General features: G+C 39.1%; 1 protein-coding gene across 2 annotated transcripts in view; it reads left to right on the top strand.

Moving 5' to 3' along the window:
* The first annotated feature begins 316 nt into the window (after window positions 1–316).
* Window positions 317–21,413, top strand: part of NSD3 (nuclear receptor binding SET domain protein 3) — a 102,119-nt gene continuing 81,022 nt past the window's right edge. The window contains exon 1 of one of the 2 annotated variants that reach the window (XM_065901540.1): window positions 317–829. The gene's annotated coding sequence lies outside the window, so the exon portion shown is untranslated. The remainder of the gene's footprint in view (window positions 830–21,413) is intronic. The other variant, XM_065901541.1, reaches the window with a different exon arrangement.

The raw sequence follows: 21,413 nt of genomic DNA, 5'->3' as shown, positions 1-21,413 counted from the left end.
GCCTCACAGGCCCAACCTCCACCCCGTCCTCTAGTTTTGTTTTGTTTTTCACTCGGCCTTCGCATCGCGCCTTCCTGTCTCTCCGCCCGGATCGCCTGCGGTCTCACTTCTCGTCTAGACTCCGCCGGGCGGCTCGCGTTTCTGGCTCCCCCCACCCCCACCCCCGCCCCTCCTCTCCACAGGCTGACGAGCCTCTTCCTCCTTTCGGCCCTTGGCGCCCCCAGCCCCGGACTGCATTTCCCGGCAGGAGCCGCGGCCAGCGGCCAATCAGCGGCTGAGGATTTGGCGGCGGCGGCGGCGGCGGCGCCCGGAGAGTCGGAGTAGGGGGGGCTTTGTGCGCGGCGGCGGCGGCGGCGGGAGCGGGCGGCGGCAGCGGGCGGCCAGGACGGAGGCGGAGGCCGAGGCCAAGGGGGACTGTCCACATTGATCGCCCGCGGAGAGGCGCGCGAGGCCGCGTCGAGCACCGAGGACCCTGCTGCCCCGGCCCGGCCGCCAGCCACGGGCTCGCCTGTGGGAGCTGCAGCTGCGCGGCGACCCCCATCCCTCCGGCTCCGCCGCCCACCCTCCTGCCCACAGTCTTCCTCCTCTCGCTGCGCGGCCGGCCCCGGCCCGACCCGGCCGTGGCCCCCTCCTCGGTGCCGGCCGGCCATGGCAGAGGCGTCCGGCGCGGGGGAAATCTAGCCCGGGGATTTCATGAGGCCTAGCTTGGTTCCGCCTCCTCCCGCCGTGGCCCCGGCGGCTGCCCGCGCCCCAGCCCCACTCCGGGCCTCCGTGTCTCTCCTTTGATCCTACTGACACGGCCGGGGGGTTAGAATGGAACAAACTGAAGGTAAAGTGAATGCGCGCGTGTATGTGTGTGTGAGAGAAAGAGTGTGTGAGGGTGTGTGTATGTGTTGGAAGGGAGGACTGTGGAGGGGACGACGAGGAAGGGGCGACCTAGGAATGGGACCCGGGTCGGGAGAAAGACCTTAGCAGGAATGGAAGGACCACTGGGTGGCCCGGAGGGGCTCGAGGGGGGTGTGGAAGGATGGGGCAGGGTGGGGGTGTGGAGGGGATTGGGAGGTGGGGCTGGGGAGGTAGCGACTGGGATGAGGGATGGAGTGGCGCTGAGCTGGGAATTGGGAGTAGAGGTGGGATGGGGGCGGGGATAAAGATGGAACGGGGGAGGGGGCCGGGAGCGAGGAGGAGAGTTGGGTTCGGAGATGGGAGACCTGGGCGGACTGTGAAATAGGCAGGTTTGGGGGTGGAGTGTGTGAACTAGAGGAGAGTCTGGAGGAAGGAGAAGGAATGTGATGGAGAGACAAGGCCCCAAGGGAGCTCTGAGGGAATGGAAGTGGAGGAAAAGGTGGATTAGGAAAAAGGGATAAGAAGTGATTGAGACAGGATGCAATTGGAAGATAGGAAATAGACTCAGGAAACCGGGAGACCCAGGATTGGGCTCGGGAAGGAAATGAAGTGAATGTTGACAAGGGGTGAGAACTACGGACCAAGCGTCAGAGTGGAAGGAAAAGAAGGGGCCAGGGGGGTTGCTGGAGTGTTAGGGAGGGAAAGCCTTTTGTTCCTATATTTGTTATTCTGTGCGTTTTCTTTCAAGGCTCGAGAATGGAGAAGCTAGTGGTTATGGTGTTGTGAAATGGAGAGGTGTGGGTTTTACTGCTTTGAGGGAGGAGGAGGTGTGTTCCTGTAATGGTAGCAAGACAGGGAGAGCCATGGCCATAATTTGATGGTTTTGGTGAGGGAGTGAAGACTATTCAGATTTAAAGGGGGCAGGGGCAGCCATGTTTGCTGCCAGGCACTGCAGTGTAAATAAATTCCTTCTTGTCTCCGACATCAGTAGGAATCTGGAAGGGGCCAGTTACGATTTTTAACCCCCCTTCTTTCTATTCATGAACTCTTCCCATGCATCTTGGGGTCATATAAAATTATTCATAACCACCAAAGGAGGTAGTAATGTTTTCCATCTTGTGTGTTTCGCTGCTTTCTCCCACCTCTCTTTTCCCTCTTCCTTCTGGTTGCGAACACGGCATGCTAATGAGCTGCAGTGTAAAATTTAACCCTTTTAATAAAGTTAAAAGTATATTTAATACTGGGTGAAGGAATCATAACTAGTCTATTTCCAGCATGATCATGAAAAGTCTTTTAAATATTGCAAATGCATTTGTTTCAGAAGCTTCCGAGGCAGTCAACGTGTTTTTTGCAATTCTTTGAGTAAACAAGGAAATTGCCTGGGTTGTTTTACTTGGTCTTGTGCTCTTGGCACAGCACTGTGTGGGGGAGAAGAGTGGATTGGAGACTCCTGTGGTAGAGTATCTACTTTCCATAGTTTGAGTGTTGGACAATTAGAAATGTGTGTATTTTTAAATGGTTTTTCTGATAGCTCTTGCTTATAGAGGATGGGTGTGTTAAATGTTTTCTTTTTTAAAATAATCCCTCCTCCATCCCTTCCCTTTGCTTTCATACGGTTGCTCAATACAATCTCCAAATGTCAGTTCAGCACAGTGCAGTGATCTGTGAAGTAGGCATGCAGATCTCAGAGCATCATTCAGGTACCAGGTTTTTTTGGTGGAAACTTCAGATCACACTCTCCAGGAAAGCAACAGTAACTCTCTGATGTATTCAAATGTATCTACTTGTGTGATTTGAAAATAGTTACTATTTTAAAGGTTTAAATACTAACAAATTTAGATAAACTAAGTGGAGCCTGTTTTCTTTTCATACTGAAAAGGATTAAATTGTGTGAATGACCTTTTGTTTTTGCTGTATTATTGTAATTGGGGAAATCCAAACTTTAATCCATCATATTGATATTGAAATTGTTCTCTAATACTGAGTAAGGCCTGTTAAAATTTTAATATGATGGACTCAAACCAGTTGTTCTACATTTTGATTTAATCTTAGTGCATTATCCTTTCAAGTTGTTAAATAGAATTTTAAGATATATTCTTGTTCTTTTGGAAAAATTAAATATAATATTATTAAAGTGTTACTCTGGGAGAGCACTTTCAGAAGAGGGGTTAGATTTACAGCTTGGAGTGTTTTTGATTTGATAATATTCAGCCTGAATTTTTAAAGAATCTTATGAGGAAAAGCTACTCTCAAAAAAACCATTCAGTATGCTTTTTTGGGGGAATTTCTTTATATGGTGGTTTCATTTTTATATCTCCCGCTTGATTGACATGTTATTTGTAGTTAATTTGTAAATGAACTAACAGTGCCATACATTTTTAGGAAAATGAGAGATTGTTGTATATTAAAATAAGAAAAGATTCTTGGAAGCTTGCATTACTTAAGAAAAAGTACTCTTATAAATTCAGCCTTTTGTAAAGATTCAGAATTTTGTAAAGAGAAAGGTGCCCTGCCCAGCTGCCCTGAGGATTCTGCTTCCTTGGCCAGGGAGCCATGTAATGAGGAAGGCTACTCTGGATAGATGATTCTTAATTAAAATCCAGAATTTGCATGTCCAGAATTAGCTCACTTGCGGCCTGTGATAGCTTTTTTTTCTTTTAACTTTAAGTTATTAGATATGTAATTTCTTAGATTGATCAGATTGAATGAGTTTTGGGTAAAGGAAATTGGTTGCCTTGAGGTTGGTCATGCTTGAATGACTTGTCAAAGTCCTCAGTCAATTGTCTGATTCTAAGTATCCAGAAACTGGGTATTCAGTTTCTGGAGTTCATAATAGTAACACTAGTAATAGCTGCTGATAGTTGTTGTCCTGTAAACATGTGCTAGGCGGAGTGACTTTTGTGGATGATTTCCTTTTATACTTCCAACAGTTGTGTGGGATTAGTACTATTAACTCCTTTTTTACAGGTGGAGAAATTGAGCTAAATAACTTAATAACACACAGATGGTAAAGAACAAAGCCAGTATATGAACCTAAGTTCTTTTCTAATTGTAAAACCCGAATCAGAAGACCTTTACTTTTACTCTTTAGAAAATTCATAAAAATAATACATGCTAAGTATTTAAATTTTTTCAAATATTAAAAAAGATTGAGAGACTTTTTTAAAGTTAGCACTCCATTCTCCACAATAGCCATTTTGAGGTTTCTTGTGTGTCCTCCTAGAAAATTCCTGTACATATGTATACATATTTGTCTTAAAATACATAAACTTGGATCACACTGTTTGCATTTTGCTTTTTTTGTTTTAATAGTCTACCTGGGACATCCTTGTAAACCAGCACACATGGACCTACAGCTTTCTTTTTGTTTTTTTAAAGGGTCATATAGTATTCCATTGTTTGGAATGGAATGTTAAGTTGTTAACAAGTTTTTGCTGTTATAAGTAGTATAGCAGATCCTGAATTAAGTCCCTGACAGCCTCTTTATATAGAAGAGATACAGTCCAACTACTTTATTTTACAAGAGAAATCACAGAGACCAAAAAGTTAAGTCCAAGGCTTTGGTAACAAACCTGTTACCTGACTCTTTATCCCAGGGGTCCCCAGTCTCGGAGATCTAATTCCTGATGACTGAGGTGGAGCTGAAGTAGTAATAATAGAAATAAAGTGCGCAATAAATGTAATGCTCTTGAATCATCCTGAAACCATCCCCTCCATCCTGGTCTCTAGAAAAAATTATCTTTCACGAAACGGTCCCTGGTGCCAGAAAGGTTGGGGATCGCTGCTTTATACCACATCACTTCATTGTGAATGTACTTGTGCTTTCTGTCAAAGTTCAAGGTGAGGGGGAATACCCAAGGTCAGGCATGGTTAGTATAGTGAGCGCAAGGGGCTTAACTTGCAGTGAGGTCAAGGCTCTTCTTTTTTCCCGTACTTTGTTCACCATGCTGTACATATAACATACACACAAAATATTTTTACACGCATAAGTGAGTCTTGCCCAGGTATCTTGAATTTTGTGTTTTGAGTAATCAAGTGGTTTTGGCAGAATTTTTCCTGTTTTAATTAAATTATCAATGAAATTTTAAAAAAGAAAAAAAAAAAAAAAGAGGTCCAGCTTGGTCCTGGAAAAGAATTTGGAAAGAAGACTGAGACAGTAGTAAGTTTGTTAAATGAGCTAAAAGCACCTAATTGAAGACAAGTTTTAAAAAAAAAAATCATAGGCACCGTTGATTATTTTAAATTATTTTTTACTATAAGAAGAAAATTCATAACCATGGATACTCATTCACTGAGTTCTTTTAGAACAAAAAATCTGTTTTAAACACTTTAAAAATTAAAATCATTAGAGCTTTATAAAGGTTTAGAATTTGATGTCTATCCATAAAATCTGTTTGATGCAATGCTGTTTTTAGTTTTACTTTAAAAAAAAAGTCTATTATATGTTGAAAGAGGCAGCTGATTTATTCATATGTTAATAAACACCATGTCCAGCACTTGAGTTTTTAAATGAATGGTGAGTTTTACTTCTGGAGGCTAATCTTTTAATAAATAAAATACAGGTAAATTTAAGCAATTGATTATATTATGACTACCTAACACTTTTTAAAATACGCAGAGGGTTTTTGTTTTGTTTTTATTGTTGACCTTAGTAAGGACTTAATAAGTATTTTTAAACACTTTTGTGTTACATTGTGCTCATACAGGGTAACATGACAATAAGGGAAAAGGCATATTTAAAATTTTGTGATTTAGAGAATGTTCAATTTTTACTAATGGATGTGTGTCGGTACTTCTAAGGTATATCTGCCTCTTGACAGATTTTGAATTTGAAAAGCTCTTTGATAAATGGTTCTTGGCTTATTTTTAAATTTTATCAATAGATGTGAATCTGTGTTACCACTGAGTGATCTACAATGAGAGCTCTTTCTACTAGGTTCCCTTTTTCATCTTGGTTTAGAATTATATTGAAAGGAAAGTGAGTAGGAAAATGAAAAAAAATTTACTTTCACATAGTTTCCATTTTAACGATGCATGAATATGAATATTACGGTCTAATGATCCTTTGCTTTTACATGACACCTTCTGAGATATTGGATAGAATTGTTGTTGTTTAGTCACTCAGTTGTGTCCCACTCTTTTTTGACCCCAGCGACTGTAGCCCGCCCGACTCCTCTGCCCAAGGGATTCTCCAGGCAAGAATACTGGAGTGGGTTGCCATTTCCTCATCCAGGAGATCTTCTTGACCCAAGGGTCAAACCTGCATCTCCACAGTCTCCTGCATTGCAGGTGGATTCTTTACCTCTGAGCCACTGGGGAAGCCTGTTTGATAGAATTCCAGCACAATAACATGTGTGTGTGTGAAGTTGGAAAGCCCAAGGATTATTTAACTCAATTTAAATAAGTCGATATTTTAAATTAAAAAAATATGTTGCTTCCTCAGATTTTGTGGGTGAAACAAAATTTAGTTTATCAAATTGATTTGCGATAACGAAGATTAGGAAGTCTCATGTGGAGGCTTACCTACTGGCATTTTGGCCTTAGGCAAGATGGTTTTGTGTCTGGTGAGTCTTGTGTTACTGTGGAGTCATAAGAAAGCTATACATAGAAAACAAACAAAACCTTAAAAGCCCTCTTTAAAGACTTTTTAAGTTGTAAAATGTGACATATATATTAAAAAAAGCATAAAACCTAAATGTACAGTATAAACAAATAATTAGAAAGTGGACATCATGGAGTCATCTCCCAGGTAATAAGTCCTTTAAGAAAAGCTGCAAAGACAGCATCATCAGTTTAAGTGATATTGCTGTAGTGGTAGTTGGTCTTGAGGGATAATGTTGTGCTGAAAACTAAGCGGAAAAATGAATAACCAAGAGGGGAGGGGTCAACACTCAGTAAAAACTGAATCACCAGTTTTTGTTGTTATCATAAGTGTTACTTAGACAATTAAAAAAATTAGTTTCCTAACATTTGGTGTAGTCATTTAGTGATTTGAAATCTTGGTGCTTTACTAATGAATGTGGAAAAAAATAATTCTGAATCCTACAACAATGATGCTGTGTTACACAAGGTTGTTTCTTCAGAGTTCGTCTCCGTTACACTTTTTGGTCAGATTCAATGACTACTGGTTTTAGATTTATGTGCAAACACTAAACAATGGCTTTCGCTTCGAAAATGTCAGATTTGCCTATATCAATAATCTCCTAACTTCTGTATCTTATTTACAAGAACTAGTTTGACTCTCTTGCTTTCACATTAATGTAACCATGAGGAGGCAGTCAGCAGTGGCAGTCTATGTTGACTCTTCATCCGTGGTGCATCTTGAGTTTTACCCTCACTGCGTCTTGGCTAGGTGAACCAAGTTTCTTTCTTAACTGGAGAAACTTATTTTAATATGCTCCCATTGACTTCTAGACCATTTTCTTATAGATATGGAAAGGTTAGTGTTGGCTTTTGGGTTTTTTTTTTTTTTTTTAAGATATTTACTTATTTGGCTGCACCAGGTCTTAGTTGCATCATGTAGGATCTAGTTCCCTGACCAGGGATCGAACCTGGCCTCCTGCATTGGGAGTGCAGAGTCTTACGCACTGAAACGGGACGTCTCTGGAAGATTTTGGTAGCAGAAAAAAGTTGAATTTTTTTCCTCTCTGACTACCTGATGAACACAGTCTAGTTGAGTAAAATTCTCCAACGTGGACTTTGTGAAGGACATTTTTATAAATGACAAAAGACATCTGCATACATAAATTGAAGCCTTTTTCTGGCTTTTGTAATTTTGTTACTTTAGGCCCTCTGTGTTTCTCATGATCTCTTCAGGATCCAAATACATCGGAATATGGTATTTCATGTTTGATTGTGGTAAGCTTTTTGTTATCTTTTACCTAGAATTCCAATAGAATGTTGTTCTTTTTTATGTTGGGTGAACATTAAATACATGCCTAGCTAATTTTTCCTCCTACAAGAATGAGAAAAGTTTATTTTAAATCTTGAAATGAGCATATATGTTGAGTTTTCCTAGATATGGAAACAAACATAATTTGATATGATAGTTTTTAAACCTAAATTAGGTAATTTGGCTTTGTGTTTTAAGTAGGGTTAATATGCTTTTGGTCATCTCATGTTTTCTATGTTATCACCTGTACATGTAAGCCTTGATCATTATAATTTATTTTATTGTGTGATGGAATTAGGGTATTGAGGTTAAGGCATTAATTAATTATACCTTCATGCCTATAGGTCTAAACAGGTAGCACCCCAAAGAAATGCTGATAGCCCTAATAGTTTTTAATTTTTAATGAAAAATTGTCCTTTCCAAAGTGGCTGCTAGTTTAAAAACATTTATTATGTTTAAATTATGTAAGTCTTGTTTATTATAGAGAAATTGAAAACTGCAGTAAGATATAAAGATTATAATCCCCTGAAATCTTACCAACTGGAAACAGCTGTAGTTAACATTTTCTTCTGTATCCTTCCAGTGTCTTTCCTATGCATATATTTTTTTAACAAATTGTAACAGTGCACAATATTATTTTATAAGCTGCTTTATTGTGAAATAAATTTTCTTGAGAATGTGATTTTTTAATTTGATATGTAATTTCATTGTATGTGTGTGGCATATCTGTTTATCATTATTCTATTGATGGTATTTTAGACAGTTTGCAATTTTTAGGTATTGTAATTTGATGAACATTCTTACATATTAAAAAATTGTATGACTGTGATGATTTCATTACAATAAATGTAGAATTAAAGTTTTTTTTAAGTTTTTTTAAATAACATTTTTTGTTGAAAAATAATTCACATACTGTACAATTCAGCCATTTAAAATGTACAGTGTAATGGTTTTTAGTATATTCACAGAATTGTTCAGCTGTCACCACAGTCGATTTTGGAACATTTCCAGCAAAGTTTGAACAAATTTAAACTCCCAGCATATCATACAGGCTTTGTTTTTTAAAAATTGCATTTATTTGTGGTTTTTAAAAGCATAGTGTAAGTATACAAGGACACAACAGCTTGTATGGTATTTTTTCCTTTATAATTCCTAGAATTTATTTTTGAAAATTTTTATTTCCAGCTTTATTAAAATATAACTGATGCATACTTTGTATCCGTGTATGGAGTGAGTTAAAACTCACCTATGAAACCAAGATGCTCATATTCTTATGTTAAGAAACATGACATAAAGTATGTGGTAGATTTTTTAAATTATAAAATCATCTTTCTGTTCAGTCAAGATGCCTTTAATGAGACAGTGTTGTATATGGTTTAAAAATACCTTTCTTTTCATTCAAATTTCATTTAGAAACAGCCTTTTTTAGAAACTGTATGGAAAGTATGCTCTACCTATCCAATCGACCGAGGCAAACTTATCATCATATGAAAAGTATGGCTTTGATTTTATTGAGAGACTTGCTTTGCTCTGACTGACCTTCACCCTGAAAGTTGTTCTGTTTGCTTTGAGCCATTTAACAAAACATCCTTTTTTTTTTTTTTTTTAAGACTCAGTGGGCAGTGGAGTATAGGGCCCGAGTCAAGGAGAACTCAGTTCTTCTCCCCACCGCGCCTCTTACCCCTGGGGCTGAGTGTTTCCTTACCTCTAAAGTGGGGAGGAAAAGATAACTACGTTTTGAAATTATAGGGATCCAAACTAGAAGTGCTAGAGCATACCTAAAACTAGACCCGGCACGTAGCTGATAATAAATGGTTTTTTTAATATAAGAAAAATAACATGCAAAATGAACTGATCTTCAGTCAGATGTTTCATGGATGAAGATGTGAACTTAGTTGGCCTAAATGTACTTCCATAGATGTTGAAGGTTGAATGGTAATTAGTGCTTGAGCCGATCTTTGCATGGGTTATATGGGTGTTTCTCAGTTGGTAAAGAGAGTTCATGCTGGTGCAAGTATAAACATGAAGTTAACTTTCCAGTCAAAATTTTCTTCCACTGTTGTAGCTTGATGGCTATAGCTTCACCAACGCTTTGTGTTCTGATGAAGCAAATAAGTGACAATGTAAAATTTGAATATATGGTATAAAGTCCCTTATGTTTTCTTCATTTTTGTTTTAAAGATGAAATGTTGAATGCAACTGAACCTAAAATACTAAAGCAATGAACCAAATGAAAAAAACACTGGTCTTTATAGGAAAGATAAACTTAGTACATTATCATTTTAGATGTTATGATAAATTGTTTAGTACTTTAAAAACTACATATCATTTCTGTGATACATTGCCTTGCTATGGTAAAAGAAAGTAAAATTTGAACAATCTCAAACCAATTTACTCTAATTAAAAATTTTTCCAGGGAAAGAGGAAGGAAACTATGTGGATAAACTTGTTAGTTTACTAGACTTCATAGTAGGTGGAACAAGATGACGGATGTAAGTCACATAGTTTGTCATAATTTTCACTGTGAGCTAGTCTCCTTGACGTAAGGGATTGGAAAATAATTTAATGTGAATTTTCTTTCAGTGGTTGCCATATCTGTTGTTGCCCAATGTGGTCAAGAACAAAGGGAGGATGGCGAGGTTAAACCAAATAGATAAGGGAAATTGGGTGTTTTGTATTGGTGCAAGGAAGTTCAATAGTAATGTGGTTTAGTCAGGAAAAAATAAGAACTACAAAGCAACCTAAAATGTTGTGTAACTTAATGGAATAGTAACTTAATAGTCAAGTGAAAATTGTATGACTGTATTTAGTGACAGGGCTCCTGGTTAAATGAAATTATAGAGTGGGGTTTTGGGGGGTTTTTTGTTTTTGTATTTCTTTTTGTTTGTTTTTGTATTTCATTCACTAATTGTGTTTAATTTCACATAGGTCGCTCCCTTATGCAGGATATTTTAATGTCCTTGACCATCATCTTTCTCTTAACATATTTTTAGTGGAAAATTATTAAGTAAAAATTCTGGAATATATTTGAGGTGATGACACTAGAGTTAAACAGATTACAGAGTAGTTATGTTTATAACAATAATGTTTTAAAAAGAGTGTTGCTGCATGGGACTCTGCCCAGTGTTCTGTGGCAGCTTGGGTGGAACAGGAGCTTGGGGGAGAGTAGATACATGTGTGTGTGTGGCTGAGTCCCTTCACACTTCACCTGAAACTGTCTCAGCATTGTGTGTTAATCGGCTAACCCTACTACAAAATCGAAAGTTTAAAAAAATAGTGTTGCTCTATTACTAGTGGTATACACTCAGAAAAATTAAAATTGATATAAAGTGCCACTTCTGTAACACACTTTGAATTTTGTAGAAAGAAATATGGTGATCATGCTTTACCCTTAAAATCTTATTTTTATAAATAGGTATTGATTGTGAATTCAATGTAATAGTTATTGCAAATAATTAACTCCTTTAAATAATGTCAATAGGGTAGGTAAGACAATAGAGTTAATTTTTAAAATCACATATGTTCTTGTCAGCATGCATATCCAAACTGTACATTTATGTGTTGGTGACTGGGAGGAATCATAGTTTGTTTTTCCCTTGTTTGGGGTCATTTTGGGTGGTCTGGATCACCTCATTTAACCTTTACTATGGGCTGTACACAGAAGTCTTAATATGTTGTATGTCTTCAGAATTCATGAAGCCAAGCCAGAGAGGTAGAATCACAACGAAAACTGAAGGCTCACGACTTCAAGGCCAAAGTCAGAGCACATTTTCCCTCGTTCCTGATTTATCTTACCTTATTCTGGCATGCAGGTCTGACTGCTCAATTTCGCTGTATGTGATTTCTGTCTAGCTTTACAGTGTTGTTCACCAATTTCTTGAAAAAAAATGTATTATCATCCTTATTTTTATAAGCTATTTTTAGGATGTTTGTGTTTGGGTCAAATTTGAGAAATGATTTACATCCGCACTGACCAATAGAATTTTCTGCAGAGATGGAAATACACTATCTCTGGCTGTCCAGTATAGTAGCCACTCACCACTGTGGATTTTGAGCACTTGAAATGTGGCTAGTGTACTTGAGAACTAAATTTCAAATTTTATTTAACTTTACCTTGTTTAAAATTAATCACACATGAATAGCACAGATTTAGATATTCTTGAATGGAAGGAATTAAGTAGAAGTGGACATTTTCACATTTTTTGCCCTTGTGGTTATGGTATATTGTGTTTTTGTGGGGTTGGGATTTTAAAATCTCATTTTTTCAAATGCTCATTATTTTAGATAGTAAATAAATCCATTCACAAGAAACAGCTGTTATTTGATTATTATTTTAAACCATACAAATTTTAAATATTTAAAAAGTTTAAGTAAAACAATTTAAAATATAAAAGTATTTTAGAAAACTTTTGATTGTTGCAGTTATAAACAGACTGTACAACTGATCAACAAAATGGTTTTGTTTCAGTAATTTTTTGGCGTCATTATGGTTAAATAATGTTGAAATCTTAAACTTATAAGTGGAATAAGTGACTATAAACTGTTATTTAAATCTTTTTACTCTAGCCTCGGAAGCCTTTGAGACAAAGAGAACTTGAAAGAAAATAAAAGATATGGCTGGTAATCACTTCTTCACATGTCTTCCTCCAGTCTTTCTATATGACTAATTCCTGGTTTGGAGTCTACTAATCCTTTTGATAACAATCCAGGAATTACTGTATCCTGCAGTCACTGTATCCTGTTTTATAGTATTGATAGCCTATCATCATCTGACATTTTCATGCTTCTTTAAGCTCCATGAGACCAGGATCGTATTTCCTTTGATTTCCCAGGACCTAGAACAGGACCTGGTACATAGTTGATGTTCAGTAATGAACCATGTCACAAACAAAAGGACAAAAAGACTTTATGCGGAATTAGATATATTAATATATCTGGGAGAAGCCACTTAGAGCCTGGGACTAGGCAGGGTAAGGCTCAGCTTTTGATTCTGTTGGTGGTGTTGGCGTGAGCAGTTTATGGGATTCGTTTAGAATGATTTTGTATAGAAGCATTTCTCTGGGAACTCTTATTTTAAAAACGAACTTTTGTCCAGGCATACACATATGTACTAAATAAATCATCTCCACACAAAACATCATACAATTGACAAAATGGAAAAACAAGTGAGAAAATATTTCCATGGTCGGTTTTTGAGTATTCAGCCTTATTTCCTAACCTCTTAGAGATTAAGGGATTTACTCGAAGTCACTTGTTTGCCGTTGGTCGGAACAGAGAGAGCTGCCAAACTCTGGTTTTCCAGTGTGGTGTTTTGACTTATCATCTTTGAATGGACATCACTGTGCAGCAGACATGGGTACTTTACCTGATAAAAGCACTGTTTGATAGTGGTTTGAGTTATCTGTGGGTAGTCAGAGATCAAATGTCTCTTCCAGTAAATTGGGTGATTTAAGTCCTGATCTTTAAATGCCAGCATGGTAAGTGTGAAAAGGATGCTCTTTTTACTAATCTGTTCCTTACATAGGCTTAAATAGTGAAATGTGAATGAAAGTCTTTTTATTTAGGCAACATATACATTATTCACCTTTACCAAATAAACTTCCAGTGAGAGATTGTTCATTAGACAAAATGTTGGCCTGGTAGAGTTCTTTTGGATGGCTGCGAGGGGGCTTTTCTTTATTAACTGTGGCTATTACATGTTGAATAGACTTTTAAAAAATGGCTCTTACCATAGTGCTGTCTTTACTACTGCAGGTTTTCTCCATACCCATCACATAATCTTGTGAAATCAACCACAAATTCCAGTGTGGCCCGGAGATTTTGGTTGTCTGAAATTGAAAGATACCGTATTTTAGTACTGGAAGGATCCATAGCATTATCCTGTCATGCATGATGATGGCTTTACTGCCTTCTTCTTGTTTGTGTCACGTCTCTGACCAGCACGAAAGTGAAATCCAGAGCCTAGACAACAGCAGTGATTGTGGCAACAAAATGGGAAGACATCCTTTCCTTCTCTTCTGCATTGTGAAAGGTGGCAGCAACACCTTCTTAGCAATTAAAATCTAATGGCTTCTCCTGGCTGTCTAGGGGCAGGTTGTAGGTCACATTACCATCTTTGTATCCATAGATAGGACTGTTCATGTTGTGGTGGGCTAAAACCTTTGCCAGTGACATTTCTGTTTCGTGTTCCCCAAATCTTAGGTTAAGGAATCTACGGGAATTTTGCTCCTCCCTGCATATTTTGTAGTTCAGTTCAGTTCAGTTCATTCGCTCAGTCGTGTCCGATTCTTTGTGACCCCATGAATCGCAGCATGCCAGGTCTCCCTGTCCATCACCAGCTCCCGGAGTTTACTCAAACTTATGCCCATTGAGTTGGTGATGCCATTCAGCCATCTCATCCTCTGTCGTCCCCTTCTCCTCCTGCCCCCAATCCCTCCCAGTATCAAGGTCTTTTCCAGTGAGTCAACTCTTTGCATGAGGTGGCCAGAGTACTGGAGTTTCAGCTTCAGCATCAGTCCTTCCAATGAACATCCAGGACTGATCTCCTTTAGGATGGACTGGTTGGATCTCCTTGCAGTCCAAGGGACTCTCAAGAGTCTTCTCCAACACCATAGTTCAAAAGCATCAATTTTTCGGCACTCAGCTTTCTTCACAGCCCAACTCTTACATCTGTACATGACCACTGGAAAAACCACAGCCTTGACCAGACAGACAGACATTTGTTGGCAAAGTAATGTCTCTGCTTTTTAATTTGCTATCTAGGTTGGTCATAACTTTCCTTCCAAGGAGTAAGCGTCTTTTAATGTCATGGCTGCATTCACCATCTGCAGTGATTTTGGAGCCCAAAAAAATGTCTGACACTGTTTCCACTGTCTCCCCATCTATTTCCCATGAAGTGATGGAACCAGGTGCCATGATCTTACTTTTCTGAATGCTAGGCTTTAGGCCAACTTTTTCACTCTCCTCTTTCACTTTCATCAAGAGGCTTTTTAGTTCCTCTTCACTTTCTGCCATAAGGGTGGTGTCCTCTGCATATCTGAGGTTATTGATATTTCTCCTGGCAGTCTTGACTCCGGCTAGTGCTTCTTCCAGCCCAGCGTTTCTCATGATGTACTCTGCATATAAGTTAAATAAGCAGGGTGACAATATACAACTTTGACGTACTCCTTTTCCTATTTGGAACCAGTCTGTTGTTCCATGTCCAGTTCTAACTGTTGCTTCCTGACCTGCATACAGGTTTTTCAAGAGGCAGATCAGGTGGTCTGGTATTCCCGTTTCTTTCAGAATTTTCCACAGTTTATTGTGATCCACATAGTCGAAGACTTTCGTGTAGTCAATAAAGCAGAAATAGATGTTTTTCTGTATATTTTGTAGTAGAACTAAAAGACAAAGGGAGTGTTTAGAAATGCTGTCAGAGAAGACACTGCATTAGTTTCCTCTTGACTCACTAACAAATGTTGTCACACTTAGCGGCTTAAACACAACAAAATTTAAAGCAGTATACATTTATTGTCTTACCGTTTTGGGTGTTGGAAGGCTCCATGGGTCTCATGGGGCTAAGATCAAGGTATGAGCAGGACTGCGTTCCTCCTGGAGGTTCTTGAGGAGACTCTGTCCCTGCCTTTTCTACCTTCTAGAGGCGCCTGCGTTCCCTGGCCCATGGTCCCCTTCCTCTTATTTTCCATGCCAGAGCAGAGCATCTTCAAACATCTCTCTGACTCCTCTCCATCCCCTTTTCACTTGTAAGGATCCTAGGCACTACCCTGGGCCCATGTGAATAGAATAGTCCAGGATAATCTCTCCATTGTTAAATCCTTGACTTCATCACAACTGCAGAGTCCCTTTTGCCACATCAGGTAGCATGTTCACAGCTGCTGGGGTTTAGGATGGGGGTGTCTGGTTGGGGAGTCCTTATTCTCCCCATCACGGCTTCTATGCAAGTTGAAGATGCGGCCTTTGTTAATTGTAGGGATGTTTCCTGAAGCAGTAATGGTTTTCTTTCTGAATCACATCTGTCACAGAGGTGACAGAAAAGTGGTTCCATGGTTAGTGACAGTATAGCATGTGGTAAAGGGTGCAGGTCCTGAGGCAAGACTATCTGCTTTAACTCCTGGCTCTGCCCTTATTTCATGTGTGACCTTGGGCAGGCCACCTAGCCTGTTCGTCCTTCAGTTTCCTCATCTATAAAATGGAGATACCGAAAAAAACTTTGCAGGAGTTTTCTAAAGATTAAATGAAAATACTTGTAAAACACTTAGAACATCACAGTGTAAGTGCTCAACAAATTATTTTACTTGAAACATTTTAAAGTATTTTTGTTGACATTTCAGAGAGATTCTTAATATATTACAGATTAAAATCTGGGTCTATTCTGAGTTGTTGCAGGTTTCTTTGTTTAACCTTTTGAATACTCATGAATATGCCATATTCAGGAAAACATCTGTGTATTAGTCATTGAAAAATAGGATACAAGCTGAAGAAATAAGAGCATTTTCTTGATTAATAGTTAATGAATTGTATTTCCTAAAGAGACATGCTCTTTTTTTTTTTTTTTTTTAAAGATTTTTAAGTCTTTTATCATTTGTACGTGGTGGGTCATCATTGCTGCACGCGGGCTTTCTTTAGTTGAATCTAGTGGGGGCTACTCTTCCTTCTGGTGTGCGGGCTTCTCGTTGTGCTGGGTTCTCTTGTTGCTGAGCATGGGCTCTAGGCACACAGGCTTCAGTAGTTGTGGTGTGTGGGCTCAGTTGCTCCTCAGCACGTGAGATCTTCCCAGACCAGGGATTGAACAGGCGTCCCCTGCGTTGCAAGGCAGACTCTTAACCACTGGACCACCAGGGAAGCCCTTTATTTGTTCTTTGTAGACTCAACAGGGAAGCAAAAGACAAAACAAAAGAGAACAGCCTCCAGTAAGCATTTACATTTTGGTGAACATCCTTTTAGGGCAGTGGTTCTCAACCCAAGGGTGATTTTGCCCTCCAAAGGACATTTGGCAATGTTTAGAGACATTTTTTTTTTTAATTATTACTGGCAGGTGGACTACAGGCATCTAGTGGGTAGAGGCCAGAATGCTGATTAATATCTTGAATACACACGACAGCCTTCCTCAAATGTCAGCAATGCCGACACTGAAAACCCTTGCTTCAGAGTGTGAACTTGATAAGTTGTGTTGCTTTCTTAGTCTGATTCTCAGTCATATGTTGAATTTTGGACCACTTTTTAAAATACTTGGCTGCACCAGTTCTTAGTTGTGACCCATGGAATCTTTAGTTGTGGCATTAGGATCTAGTTCCTTGACCAGGGATGGAGTGGGGGCCCCCTGCATTGGGAGCGTGGAGTCTTAAACCACCGGCCCACCAGAGAAGTCCCAGATCACTTCCTTCTTGATCAGTGGGTTATGTCAAGTCCAAATGCTAAAGACCAAATTTGATTTGGTAACTCATATTTGGCTCTTGGGAAATGTTGGTAATTTTAGAGGTTAATATAGCATGCACATTTGATGAGATACACATTGGAATTATCTGCATAATTTTAGATTATGAAGTTGAAGTCCTACTTTGGCAAATACTAATGCTGTGATTTGGGATCGTACTCCCCCCCTCCCCGGTTTTTTTAGTTTGAGGCCGCACTCTGCGGCCTTTGGGATGTTAGCTGCCCAACCAGGGATCGAACCCACACACCCTGCACTGGAAGGTAAAGTCTTAAACACTGGACTGCTGGGAAGTCCCTGGGGTCGTACATTTGACTGTAGTTTGATAGCCAAATTGTACTTAATTCTGTCTTCATTACCTGGTTGGAAATGAACATTCAGTAAGATAGAGGTACTAATTTCCTCTTGTCTCTTCTGCCTTTCCTGTATTCATTTAGCAGCCTTGTTCATTCCCTGTCTAGGGGATAGAGTTAACAGCAGTGAGCAAAACAGTCCCTCTGGTAGAAGTGAAGTATCAGTTTTGCCTTGTTTGTTGGTTGGTTTTTCCATGACCAAAGAAGGCATGGCTCCCCTTTGCTTTGGAAATTAAACATAAATATGAACTTTAGAAATCAGAACACATTTGGCAATTCTCTGAATGCTGAAGTTAACTCAAAGACGCCTCTAATACAGGTTGGCTTTCTAATAGAAAATAATTTTGTGTTTAGTCCAGGTTTTGTATTAGCCTATAAATGATCAAAAAAAGGGCAAACCTGGTGGCTCAGTTGGTAAAGAATCTGCCTGCAATGCAGGAGACCCAGGTTTGATCCCTGGGTAGGGAATAGGGAAGATCCCCTGGAGAAGGAAAGGGCAAGCCTCTCCCGTACTCCCTTGCCTGGAGAATTCCATGAACAGAGTAATCAGGCAAGCTACAGTTCATGGGATCCCAAATACAGGAATGTGCAACTTAACTTTCACTTTTATTAGTTTCAGATTCTTCTTATCATGAGTTATCCGCAACAGTGATAATGTTGTGATAGTTTTTCTTAATCCGATTAGTAGTGGCTGCAGTTTTTATACTCTGAACACAAGACAAAACTTCATTGTTTAACTATTCTTTTGGAAAAGATGAATGTTAATATGTTAATAGTTTATATATGCCTGTAGAATTATTAGATTCATGCTAGCAAGCTTCATATTAAATACAGTTATGTAAATATTCAGTTTCCTGGGGGAGGGGGAATCTCCTGTCAGCCAGTGACTCTTTTGTATGCTGTGTTTATACTCTGAATTTCCAGAACTTAATAAAGTATCTTCCACAATAAGTTAATTCTCATGAAAAGATTACTTGATGACATATGGTAAGAGTACATGCTAAACTTTTGATAAAGCTTAAAAATAGGGGGAGATTTTATTTTGTTTTATTTCCTCTTAGTCCTGATTACCTGCTTTACATTTGGTTTTATGTTGGTCATATAAATCAAGGTGCAGATACTTGCCTGCTTTATTCATGATGCTTTTAGGAAGGACAAAGCAAAACTGTACAGTCAGTTCTAAATGTATGCTGCTGAAAAGGAGCCTGTGGCATTTCGGTAGCACTAGTTACCTCGCGGTTCTTAGCTCATGTTAGCATACGTCCTTCTTCTCAGCCTGTGGCCCCTTGCTGTGGCACTCCCTTGTGTTTGTGACTGATCTGTTTATTGACTATGTGCTCACCACTTGACGTCAGTTTCAGAAATGGAGTGGTCCCATTCCTTATTGTAAACTTCCAGTCTTGCCATATTCTCTGGCATTGAAGTTGTTTTATTTCCCTGAATTATGTAGTGTGCTTTCATCAAATCCTCGTAATTTGGTTTTGCAGCATATCAAGAAATATATGTATATAATCAAGATCATTTAGAAGGTGTGAAACTTAAGAAGCCAAGGAAGCTGTTAACCGTTTTAGGTGATGTAGGTTAATGTAACTCCCCTCCCTGCCACAGTTTTTAGGACTGTTTGTTTCCTATACCTGGAAATGAGGTCCCATGAATCCTGTCTGTCCCGCATCCCCCCACTTCTCACCCTCGATGCTTTCCTTTGGCATCCAGGGCACTTGTCTTTTGTGTCCACAGAGACTCTTGTTTTGTTCATCTTTTATGTCTAGTACTTAGGACCAAACATAAGACAGACCCTCAATATGAAATGAATAAGTGCATTTAATGGAGCCTCATCTCCAGCACTTTCCCTTCATTGCTTTTTTTTCTCTCTCCAGTAGTAATGAAACCGTGCGATTCCAGAAACCACGTCTGAGTTTTCATGTCTACAGCTTTAGTATTTAGTGTGTTGACCGGTACATAGTGGGTGCTCAGTAAACAACTTGTTTTATTAGAGGAACCTCTGCGGATTGGGGTGGGGACAAGCTGGCTCTAGCTTTTGGTCTCCCTCCCATTGTAGCAGCAGCAGGTTGGGAGGCAGGAGAAGCTGGAGTGAACCTCGGCCCGGCATTGTCCCAGCCTACAGAGGGCAGTTAGCAGACAGCATCGGGTATCCAGAATGGATGCGATCAAGTATTTACTCTTATTTCTTACACTGATGTTTTGAGATTATGTTCACTTGTATACATACCCTTCCTATAGCTCAAGACATCTCTCTCTGGTGTATTAGTGCTCTAGTAGAGTGTAGGTAGGATGCGGTGTTGGGCTTCAGAGGATGGGTGAGGGGTGGTCTGGAAAAGCTGCTTGGGGCATTTTAACACATCCAAACAGAATCTTAAAAGCTGAGCGATCAATGAGAGGAAATGAGAGAATGGTGGAAGCCAAGGTCGGAAAACGGAAGCAGGAAGAGAGAAGGCTGGACAACTAGGCAGGGGCCAAATCTAGAAAAGGCATTTTGCTTTCTGGAGTTTATGTTGAGACGTGGAGAGCCATGGGAAGTTATTCCATTATTTTTTGCGGGGGTGTTTTTAAGTACTGTAAATGCTAGAGAGAATAGATTGGGAGTGGACAACTTAGGAAGCGGAAGAACGGCTTGAAGTTACTACTTGAATTCAGATGAGAAATGACAAGGCACAGCCAGTGAACATAGCCAGAAGCGAGCAGATCTGGCAGAAGGCTGGAGGGTAGAGCCCAGTTCTGCTTTGTGCACTGCGTTTATCTTCCCCTGGTCTGGAGAATTGTCTTATCACTCATTTGTGTTATCTTTTGACGTACAGTTTTTAAAAAATACATTGTTGATTTTATTCATCAGTGTTTTGTACTCTTTATGTAATGTTTAAGAAGTCCCTCCCCACCTTAAGTTCATAATAATCTACTTCCATTTTATGTTTTTATTTTTCCTTAGAAGTTTTTAACGTTTGACTTTTTATATCTGGTCTTTATTTCACCAGGAGGTGGTATATTACATGGTGAGGGTGTAATTATTTTCGTATGTGGATAAACAGTTGTCTGGTACCGTTCTTTGAATCTTTTATCCTTTCTTCACTCATCTGCCATGACTCTTCTGTTCCATGCCAAATTCCTATATAAGCTTAGGTCTGTGTCTCAGGTCATAGTCTGTTTCATTGTCTGTCTCTTTGCCAGTACCTCACCTTTTAATCACTGTAGGTTACTACATGTAGAGCTTTATATTTCGAGTACATTGTATATGTATGTACAGACCAGTAAATCTTTGTATGGATATTGTGGACTTTATTGTTGAGAAATATATGCAAATACTTTCTTGATTTCTTTTAAAGCATTCATTTGAGATATATATATATATATATACATATATATGATTTACCTTTTTAAAGTGTACAATTCCGTGGGTTTTATTATATTCACAAAGTTGTGCTGATTCCAGAATGTATTTTTCATCACCTGAAAGGAGATCCCATACCCACTAGCAGTTAGCCTCTGTTGTTTCCTCCTCTTACCCCCCATAACCATTACTCTGCTTTCTGTCTCTGTGGATTGACCTATTCTGGACATTTCACACAAATGGAACAGTACACTATATAGCCTTCTGTAACAGTATTCATTTATTTAAATTGAGTCAAATTGACAGATTAGCAGGGCATTCTGTAGGAATATTACTGTGTCTTTTAAGAAAGTAGGACAATAATACTGTATCTTAGTGGGGAGCAAGAAGAGAAAACCTTACCAGTATTTATTTCTGTTTCATTTTTATTGTTTAAGCATCAGATTTTATTTCTTCATTTATTGAAGAGAGTGGCCAGTCTTATGCTTTTGCTTAGTTGCTTGATGAATAAATGTCATGTAACAGATCCTGTTCTAGAAGAGTATTTTT

Source organism: Muntiacus reevesi, chromosome 10 (genome assembly GCF_963930625.1).
Source record: "Muntiacus reevesi chromosome 10, mMunRee1.1, whole genome shotgun sequence".
Classification (NCBI taxonomy): domain Eukaryota; kingdom Metazoa; phylum Chordata; class Mammalia; order Artiodactyla; family Cervidae; genus Muntiacus; species Muntiacus reevesi.
Note: the sequence above shows the minus strand (reverse complement) of the source record. Positions and strands in the feature narration are given on the sequence as shown.